A 10,594-nucleotide genomic window follows, 5' to 3' on the forward strand; every position below is an offset into this window, starting at 1 on the left:
AGCAATCTCTTACTCGACACATCCCCAAAGGCAAGGGAATTAAAAGCAAAAGTGAATTACTGGGACCTTATGAAGATCAAAAGCTTCTGCACAGCAAAGGAAACAACCAACAAAACTAAAAGGCAACCAACGGAATGGGAAAAGATATTTGCAAATGACATATCGGACAAAGGGCTGGTATCCAAAATCTATAAAGAGCTCATCAAACTCCACACCCGAAAAGCAAATAACCCAGTGAAGAAATGGGCAGAAAACATGAATAGACACTTCTCTAAAGAAGACGTCCAGATGGCCAACAGGCACATGAAAAGATGTTCAGCGTCGCTCCTTATCAGGGAAATACAAATCAAAACCACACTCAGGTATCACCTCACGCCAGTCAGAGTGGCCAAAATGAACAAATCAGGAGACTATAGATGCTGGAGAGGATGTGGAGAAACGGGAACCCTCTTGCACTGTTGGTGGGAATGCAAATTGGTGCAGCCGCTCTGGAAAGCAGTGTGGAGGTTCCTCAGAAAATTAAAAATAGACCTACCCTATGACCCAGCGATAGCACTGCTAGGAATTTATCCAAGGGACACAGGAGTACTGATGCATAGGGGCACTTGTACCCCAATGTTCATAGCAGCACTCTCAACAATAGCCAAATTATGGAAAGAGCCTAAATGTCCATCAACTGATGAATGGATAAAGAAATTGTGGTTTATATACACTATGGAATACTACGTGGCAATGAGAAAAAATGAAATATGGCCTTTTGTAGCAACGTGGATGGAACTGGAGAGTGTGATGCTAAGTGAAATAAGCCATACAGGGAAAGACAGATACCATATGGTTTCACTCTTATGTGGATCCTGAGAAACTTAACAGGAACCCATGGGGGAGGGGAAGGAAAAAAAAAAAAGAGGTTAGAGTGGGAGAGAGCCAAAGCATAAGAGACTGTTGAGAACTGAGAGCAAACTGAGGGTTGATGGGGGGTGGGAGTGAGGAGAGGGTGGGTGATGGGTATTGAGGAGGGCACCTTTTGGGATGAGCACTGGGTGTTGTATGGAAACCAATTTGACAATAAATTTCATATATAAATAAAAAAAAATGCAAAAAAAAAAAAGAAAAATATTTTAATTATCATAGAAAATACCCAGCCTTCAAGAGTACATCCATAGACTACCACCCCGCCATGCCAAGTTTAGATGCATTGATCTAGTGGAAAGAATAAGAAGATATAAATTTGATGAGAGTTCTTAGCATGCTGCATTGTTTATCTGTTTATGTGCCTGTCTCCAGCAGTAAAGAGAGTATTCCAAAAAGAAATGCATAGTCTTGTTCATTAGTATATGTCTAGGTCCTAGTGCAGTGCCTGGCACATAGAAGGCCCTAGAAATATATTTTTTGAGTGAACGAATAAATTTCCTAGAATTCTACAAAAAGGTTTCAATCTAGGTGCTGATCAACAGAGTAAGAAAAAAGTTCCCTAAAAGTCAGTGGAAGATGTGAAATGATAAAACTTTGGATATCATTAATAGAGACTCCTCTCTTCCTGGGAGGGTGATCACAGCAGCTGTTGGGATGGAGGGAAGGTCTGGAACATAACTGGAGTTAATCATGTTGCCAAAAACTCTGGAGGAAATTGTGGTCCTGAAGCCTGAGGTTACTGGTGATGTGGGTTGGTTTATATTTTACTTTCTTAAAGAGTTTCTTTCCAGAACCCAAGGAGATAAATAGGTGTCTTTGCTAAATAATTTTCAATTTATGTGAATATTAAAAGGGAGATGGAACCAATCATTTAAACCCAACTTTTAAGTATTGATAACATAATTGTGAAATACATTGATCATGTAATACTAATTTCTTTTTTTTTTTAATTTTTTTTTCAACGTTTATTTATTTTTGGGACAGAGAGAGACAGAGCATGAATGGGCGAGGGGCAGAGAGAGAGGGAGACACAGAATCGGAAACAGGCTTCAGGCTCTGAGCCATCAGCCCAGAGCCCGACGCGGGGCTCGAACTCACGGACCGTGAGATCGTGACCTGGCTGAAGTCGGACGCTTAACCGACTGCGCCACCCAGGCGCCCCAGGTAATACTAATTTCATTTTCCTGCCACTTGAAGAAAAGCTGGGAAAGGCATTAATTAACCAGGATAGCCAAATTTCTTTTATTTCTTTTTTTTTTTGGCCGAAGTTTCTTGAACATAAAAATAATCTTATATTTTCCTAGGTATGAATTATAAAAGTAAGTGAAATGAAAAAGCCCTTTTCTTTTAAAAGAGACAGAAGATAACTTTCTGTGTGCACAAAAAAATTAGAATTCAGTGTGCAATTTCCAATCTTTTCCCTCTCTCCTAAGAAGATAAAAAGTAATATATTCTCTATGCAAAGGCCTAACAATGGACAACACTACTCGTTTTATCCATCCTAAGGGACAGGTGTGACCAGAGAGACTGATCACATGGTCTGGTACGAAGGGAGGAAATTACATGAAAACGCTATCTCTGTGTAATTTAAGATACAAAGGAAAATTTGTTTTAACTAAAAGCTTTCCACATTGAGAGTTTATAATTTAAATATTACTTTAATTACTTTAAATTATCATTTAAATATTATTTAATATTAAATAAACTTGTGTTTACTTGTTCAAACTCCCTTTTTTTAATCTTAAAATATAACCTAATTACACTGGTAGATTTCCAAAGTGGAAATTTATGGCTCTAGAATGGGGTCTGTAAGAACGTTTTTTGCTAGGCTGTTGCTTGATCTATCAATCAAAAATTGTTTGGGGTCCTTAGCATGTGACTAACATGTTCTTATCTATATTTTCCTTGATTCTGAATTTTTTATTTTTAATTTAACATTTTAACATAGTATTGCTTGAGGTTCCATCACAAGTTCATCACCTCGAAGGAATAATGTGGAGGATGGATGGATGATGGATGATTGCTCACACAGATGGATGGCTGGACAGATGGGCAAATGAGTGGATGGATATACAGTGAGAGAAATGAAACACTATTAGCACATAATACAGTGAAGATTGTAAGACAACATGTAAAAAAAAAACACACAAAAATGTGTAATACAGATTATAGTGCTGCCAGAATTCAGGAGAGTTGATAAGTGGTGGGATTGACAGAAAAAAAAATGTTTTATGCCTTTTAGTCTCACATGCTCCAAAAAATTCCCAACGCCACATCGAATACACAGATTTTTCTTCTTTCTGTTAAGGCTGCACTCACGGCTGGGGAAAATCACATGGTCTCTCTCCCCTTCCTCTCAGCAAAGTCTGCGGCTTGTATAGCTTTCTTCCAGGTCTCTAGTCCTCTTGTCTCTCACTCTCAGAAGGCTGCATCTCTTATTCCCCAGAGAAATGTGTAGAGATCATATAAATTTCCTCTATCTCTTTGTTGTTGGATCCAGTGAATACGTTTTGGTCCTTGACTTGCTTGACTTCTCTGAGGCCTCTGACCTTGCCCACGCAAGGCCTTTTCTCTTATTGAAACACTCCCTTCTTGGCAACTGCGAAGTTCCTCTTGCCTGAATGCTCTCTAACCTGTGTGGCTCATCCTTCTCTAGTCCTTTCATGGGTTCTTCTCTGTCAATTTAGCATTGCTATTTATATTAATTAGCAACTGGTACAGTAATGGTGCCTAACAAAAAACCATCCCCAAACTCAGGTGCCCACAGCAACAAGCATTTATTTTCATACTTTCAAGTCTGCAGCCAAACTGCAGTTCAGTCAAACTAGGGGGGACTCTGTGTCAGCTGGACTTGACTCCAGGTTGCAAGTCAGGCTCAGGTCTGTTCTGCCTGTTTTCATTCTGGGCCCAGTCTGAAGGGCCAGTGGCAACTGAGGGCATGTTTCCTCACAGAAGATCATAAGAGGGGATGTCTGTTCATATCATGCCCACTAACATTCCATTAGCCAAAGCACATCATAGAGCTCTGCCCAATGTCAGGGTATGGGTGTAACATTCATCCACCATGAAGCTACTGCAAGGATGTGGATATGTAGTACAATTACCAGGAAGTAAGTAATTCACAATAATCGTTCAATTTTGTTTTCCAGGGTTCTTTCCTCTTTCCCTTTCCCTTCTCATCTCTTCTTGGGTTCTTACCCGTACTCATTTCATGTTAATGATCCCCTCCCTAATCTGTAGCTTCAATCCAGATTTTCCTACCAATTTCCAGATCTGTGCAACCAGTTGCCAAATCTCTGGTTGGAATTACCACCGGCATCTGAAATGCAAGATAAAAGGAAAAGTTAAGGAACTGAATTCCTTATCTTTCTATAGATAAAGCACCCAAACTGTGACTCCCACCCAATTAATATTTAGTGAGGGGTTATTATGTATCAAGCACCGCTCTAGGGACAGGAGATAGAACAATGGAGAAAGAGGAGACGGAGGGGGAGGGGAGAGGGAAGGAGAGGAGAAGAAGAAAGCAGAGGAGGGGGAAGAGAGAACAAGGAGAAGGAGGAGGAGGAAAAGGAAGGGGAGGAAGAAGGAGAAGTAGAAGTAGGAGAAGAAGGAGAAGAATGCTACCTACCCTCATATTTCTTACATCCCACATGCTTGCTAAATAAATCCAACTTTTTAGGTGTCAGTCAGGGTTGTATCACTATGTCACTACAAATAATGTAGAAAACACATTTATTATAGGGTCTAGACCATATGTAACTGCGAGAATAGTCTCTGCAGGCTGATGGAGGAGCCTATATAGGTTGTTTTCTCCGTAACTGGGGTTGGTCCACTAGAGCTAATTCACTCTAGGTCAGCCAGACTGGCACTAGGGAGGGAAAGCTGAATGTAGATGAGAAGAAAGACCATCAGAAACCATGAGGATGAACTGGGACCTCTGTCTGCCTCACATGTCAGCTTTAGTGCCCTAGATGACCTGCTGGTGCCCTTCCCTGTGGAGCTGCACATTCACTTGGCTCAGCACTTGGGAAAGCTGACAAAGGGGAGCTGGTGAGAGTTGAAGGAGCTACAGAACCGGGAGCTACCCTGCACCAATTAGGCGAGCCAGCAGACCTGCAGCTATGTGGGTGAGGGCCTGGCACTCACCACAGTGGCTGGTGCCCAGCACCAACCTTCAGGACTCAGGTTGGCTGTGACTTCACTTGAGCTTTCCAAACCCCGGGCAGAATGTCTCCTGTGGCCAACACTAACCAGAAATCAGGGTGCCTGGGTGGCTCAGTGGGTGGCTCAGTGGTTAAGTGTCCGACTCTTGACTTCAGCTCAGGTGTGATCTCATGGTTCGTGAGTTAGAGCCTCACGTTGGTCTCTGCGCTGGCAGCACAGAGCCTGTTTGGGATTCTCTCTCTCCCTCTCTCTCTTCCCCTCCCCCACTCATGCACACACTCTCTCAAAATAAATAAATAAATAAATAATACTAACCAAAAACCATATAGGGAAGAGAACTCTGGGAAACATGGTTCCAGAGTAAATAAGTTGACACAGTACAAAGGCATCAGAGTTTGTTAAAATATTTTTATTTTATATATATGTATGTACATAATAAATATACATATGATACATAAATATAGATATTATATATGTATATGTATACATATACGTGTGTGTGTATATATATATATATATATATATATATATATCAATATATATATAGAGAGAGAAAGCTTAAATGAGACCTGAGTAGTGTGTAGAATTTGTATAATCCTAGAGGTGAAAGGAATCACCAAAAAGGCAAAAATAAGTATTACAGTTTGTCATGGTAAACAGTTTAGCCTACCTTCAGAGGCTTATTTTTTAGAAAAATGTGATTAATAATATACTCACCTGCCTGGGGACCTTACAGACATTTTATAGAACCTGATCAAAAGATGCTAGTAGGTCAATATACAAATCCAAGGTGTTGAGTATTTTTCATCATTTAGAGGAAACATCATACATAGAGACATGTATGTTCTTTACATGTCCAAGAACTTCAGGCCACGTAGGAGCCATTTACTATTCCTAGTAATTTATTAAGGGACTAAGAAAGTAAATGCACCAACTCCACGACTAACTTACATGCAGGTAATAATTTACTCTTCTGGAAGCATCTGGCTCATCACTTTTCCTCTAGTTTTCACACATATTCTGAAGAAGGTGTCAATCACTTGCCTATCTGGGTACAATTGACGTAATTTAAAACAGATGTCACATCTCAAGAATGGAAAGAAGGCTCTGCTTGGAGAACTGCTGAAGGGGACAGGAGATGCATGCAGCTGGCCGGCCCTGAGGCAGAGCCCACAGGCACAAACACTGTTGGGCAAAGGTTTCAAGCAGAAGTTGACCTACAATACCTGCAAACATCCTCTTTCTTTACCCTTTCTCCCTTTTCTCTCTCTCTCTCTCTCTCTCTCTCTCTCTCTGTCTCTCTCTGTCTACTCAGCATGCTCCCTGGATCTAAGGCAAGAAGCCAATAAACTAATCACACTAAGGTGTAAAACCCTGATAAGACAGCTATGGGATATTCACAAGGTCATAAGCCAAGGAAAAACAACAGAGCAATGAGATTTGAGGGGATCTTGAGCCAATAAGGGAGGATATAAACCTTCAGATTCCCTCACATTAATCCCTCTACTCGTTTAGAGCCTGTGTTATGCCCTATCACGGTGGACTCACAGATGGTAGGAAGGAGGACTGTTTTTATTCAGCACCAGTGTTTCCCCACAGACTCCAGATGTAGAGGAAATCTCAGCTCACCCTTTGTGCTTGTTTCTTGTGAGCAGTTTAGGTGTTCTAACCGCTAACAGGCCAGCACTATCCCCTTCAGTATGCTGCTTTTTCTGCTGACTGAAACTCAGAAGCAGTGTGTTCCAAATACCTTTCTCAATATTTTTTTCTCTCACTACTGACATCTGTCCCCAAAACTAATTGATAGGACAGATGGATGGATAGATAGATCGATAGATGATAGATAGATAGATAGATAGATAGATGCCTATCATAACGGTGAAATGTGAATTTTCAAATAAGAGAACAAAAGGAAATGAAATACAGAGAAGCCTGAAAAGATTTCCTTTCTTGAGGTTGGAAAGGCTTTCAAACCAATGCTTGAGTGTGCACACTGTATAGTACTATACTTACAGCCCTCTAGATTCCTAAACAAGCATCCTTAATGGTCTAGGCTTGAATCGTCCTGTCCTGTTGTCTGCCCTCCCCACTGTGCCAATCCTCCATATCTCCAGCTCTTAAGCAGCTCAGATCCATGTTAATGCCAAGAGAGCACTGCATGGGGGCCCCAATTTACTGGAGCCAAGGGCAAAAATAAAGCTATGAAATTGTTTGCAAGAGCTTAAAATAACTAGTCTGGCAAAGCTAAGCTACACTTTGAGAGAGACAGCAGGGCAGCAGAAGAGAGAATTGTAACCATCCCACTGCCCATAAATGACCTCCCTGCTCTGCCCAGTGGTGCACTTCCTCCCTATGAGAACATCTCCCCTAAGGCAGTGACCGTCATTCAACTTTTTATTTTTCACCCACATAGCATCTTTTTAAATGTCTACTGAATAGTAAAAGACCAGTAGCAATGAGAGAAGGGCTCTTAATGTAATTTAATATGACTTCAGAAACCACAGCCAGGAGACAAATACATCAGTGGATGTATTTTTCTTTTAGAATGCCCAAAATTTACTCATCGTGAATCTTCTGTTGTAAGCCTGTCCCAAAGGATTGCAAAACAAAAGCTAGATTCACCGGCTTCTTCCTTGCTAAACAAGACTCACCCTGTCCCTTGGGGCAGCCAGCAACCAAACAGGGTTGCCCCATAGGGTAAGTGACTGAGAGCAAAGGAGCCTAAAAAGAGGAAGGCTGGGTGGAGTAGGTTCCAGCCCTACCTGCACCATCCAAGGCACGGAACCAAGTCACTTGGTTGGAGGTCCAACAATTGAGGGCAGGTTAATCAACACCCATCTTGGCATTTCTCTGCAGTAGGCACGGAACCAACACGATGCACCATCAGGCACACAGACACTTGCCTTCTTGCCAAACCCTCAGGCAAGCTGGATCCGGTCTCCATTATCTAATTTGATTCTGGGCCCCTAGCTACAATGGTGGATGAGGTCCAAGCCCTAGTAAATCCCCATGCCCTGAATGGTTCCCAGGAACTCAGGTCAGCTCTGGCACCTCGACAGAGTCAAAGCTCAGACTATGTACCTTCCCCTCCTCCTCCACCAGCAAACAGTTTTCACGCTGGGCCCTGGAGACTTCCAAACTGGAGGGAGACAGAAATTAGATGGGATATTCTTTAACAGATATGCGTGGGAGCTGGAATTACCACCAGGCTAGGATATCTGAGATGCCAGGAGCCCTTGCACATTCCTGAATGTGCTGACTCCCAGACTGATGACCAACATTTCAAAGTTTCATATCTCCCTCAAATGTCATATTAAAGACTAAACTTGTTCTAACTAAATCTGTATTCATCGATAGCCATAAGCCATACCAGACATTTTTATTGTAACTCCGGCTGCCTGATAACCTTAGGGGGCTTAGAATCAACTTTTGGTTCATCCTGGTATCCCCAGAATCTAGCATTGAGTCTGGCACACAATGTATAAGAAACAAAACTTTACTGAAGTGAATTATTCTTGTTGGTAATACCGTACATATCACAGATCACATACTTCCTTGTGTTAAACATATTTACATATTATGTTGAATTTACTTATATACCATATTATAAGCTTGTAGAGGATGAGAGGCATCATAGGTGACCAATGAATACATGTTCATCAAATAAATGAAGTTGGAGAAATCATGAATTTCTCAGAACTATGAAATTCTTAAAAAACAATTTTGGACTTACTATTTTGAAATATCTACCACCAAATTCCTTTAGCCACCATCACTAAGAATGATATGTATTGTGTTGAAGATTGTTGCAGAATTGTATATCTTGGCTTTCACCACCTCTTCTCATCAATTTTTTTTTAATTTTTTTTCAACGTTTATTTTTGGGACAGAGAGAGACAGAGCATGAACAGGGGAGGGGCAGAGAGAGAGGGAGACACAGAATCAGAAACAGGCTCCAGGCTCTGAGCCATCAGCCCAGAGCCTGATGCGGGTCTCGAACTCACGGACCACGAGATCATGACCTGGCTGAAGTCGGACGCTTAACCGACTGCTCCACCCAGGCGCCCCATCTTCTCATCAATATTTTAATAAGCACAAGGGGGAAAGGAGGAACACCCCCAGAATGTCAGAGGCTTAGTTCTGGAGCGAAAAGGCTTATTGCCAAACAGGGTCTAAGCTGGCAAGTCCGCTTAATCAGCTCGCTGTAAAGGGAAAGGTATCCATCCTGTTGGTAGTCTCTGGGTATCAACCACTAGGTCTCTGGGCTTATTACCCAGCAGTTTGCAGCTGGGGCAACATCCCAAAGCAACTTTCCTCTCAGACACTCTACGCATTTAGCTAGTTGAACCAAATGGTTCCTATGGATACTTCTCGTATCAAGAATTGTATGATGTCTACATATTACTTGATGAATATACTTTCAGTGCTAATAAATTCAAATTGGTGACTATTACTGGAAAACAGGAAATTTCTAAGTAAAGGTGAAAATTTAATCCAAATCAGCATCCTATGTGATACAGATTATGATGCAATTTAGTAAGTGAAACAGTATTTCTCAAAGGGTCTAGAAAAATAGAACCTGGATGACATCTTAAATATAGACCATTCTAATTTTACCCAAGCTAAATAATTGTATGTTATTATAATAATACACACAATTACCAGGTAATAATAGGGTTGCATTCATATACTAAGCACTTTACAAACTATAAGTACAATGGTATTTGCTGTAATGGTTACCATCAAGTTTGCAAAATCCTTGTTGCCTCCATTTTCACATGCTCACGTGCCCTAGTACAACTGAATTTTCCAAAATCCTTGCAAAAGTCACAAAGGCATAAGATAACTGAGAAAGAAAAAGGTGAAGGAGATTTGCTGTTTGCAAAAGGATCTTGCTTTATGAAAAAGAGCATGAATCTAGCAGTCAGACTAATCTGGATTTGAATTCTGGCTCTTATGTACAAGCCATGTGACTTTGGGCATGTGATTTAACTACTCTTTCCTAATCAGCAAGAATGATGATTAAAAAAAAAAAAACCTTCAGAAAACCGATGCAAAGATGAAACCATAGTAATGTATGTGAAAGTACCTTGCGTCACTCTTGGAAGATAGTACATGTTCATAAATATTTAGTTTTCTTTTTTATGTAACATAGAGTGAATTCTTTGCTTAAAATTCACAGCTGACACTGGGGAGTATGAATAGCTTTGCCTCCCCTCCCCCCTGCATTTTCCCCACATTCTGTGAGGTAGCCAGGTCCCATCACATTTCTACCTCCATTCTCCCCTTATTCTTCAGGTAAAATGAAATCTTTGGTCTCAAATAACTGAAATTCCAGTGAGCTAAATCAGGATACCTTCCTATAGACAGGGGAGGTTTTGGGCAGTGGTCTAGATTTTTGATTCACCTTGGTATCCTAAAGCAGCATCGGATAGAGAAAGTCGTCTGTGAGGTCTTTCATCTAAAATAGAATAGAATAGAATAGAATAGAATAGAATAGAATAGAATAGAATAGAAT

General features: G+C 40.9%; 1 long non-coding RNA gene across 1 annotated transcript in view; it reads right to left on the minus strand.

Annotated features, from left to right (window-relative positions):
* Positions 1-3,121: 3,121 nt before the first annotated feature.
* LOC121039074 (uncharacterized) overlaps positions 3,122-10,594 on the minus strand; it is a 13,514-nt gene continuing 6,041 nt past the window's right edge. The window contains exon 2 of the long non-coding RNA XR_005794606.1: positions 3,122-4,231. This is a non-coding gene — a long non-coding RNA (uncharacterized LOC121039074). The remainder of the gene's footprint in view (positions 4,232-10,594) is intronic.

Source organism: Herpailurus yagouaroundi, unplaced genomic scaffold (genome assembly GCF_014898765.1).
Source record: "Herpailurus yagouaroundi ecotype Mexico unplaced genomic scaffold, PumYag 166, whole genome shotgun sequence".
NCBI lineage: Eukaryota > Metazoa > Chordata > Mammalia > Carnivora > Felidae > Herpailurus > Herpailurus yagouaroundi.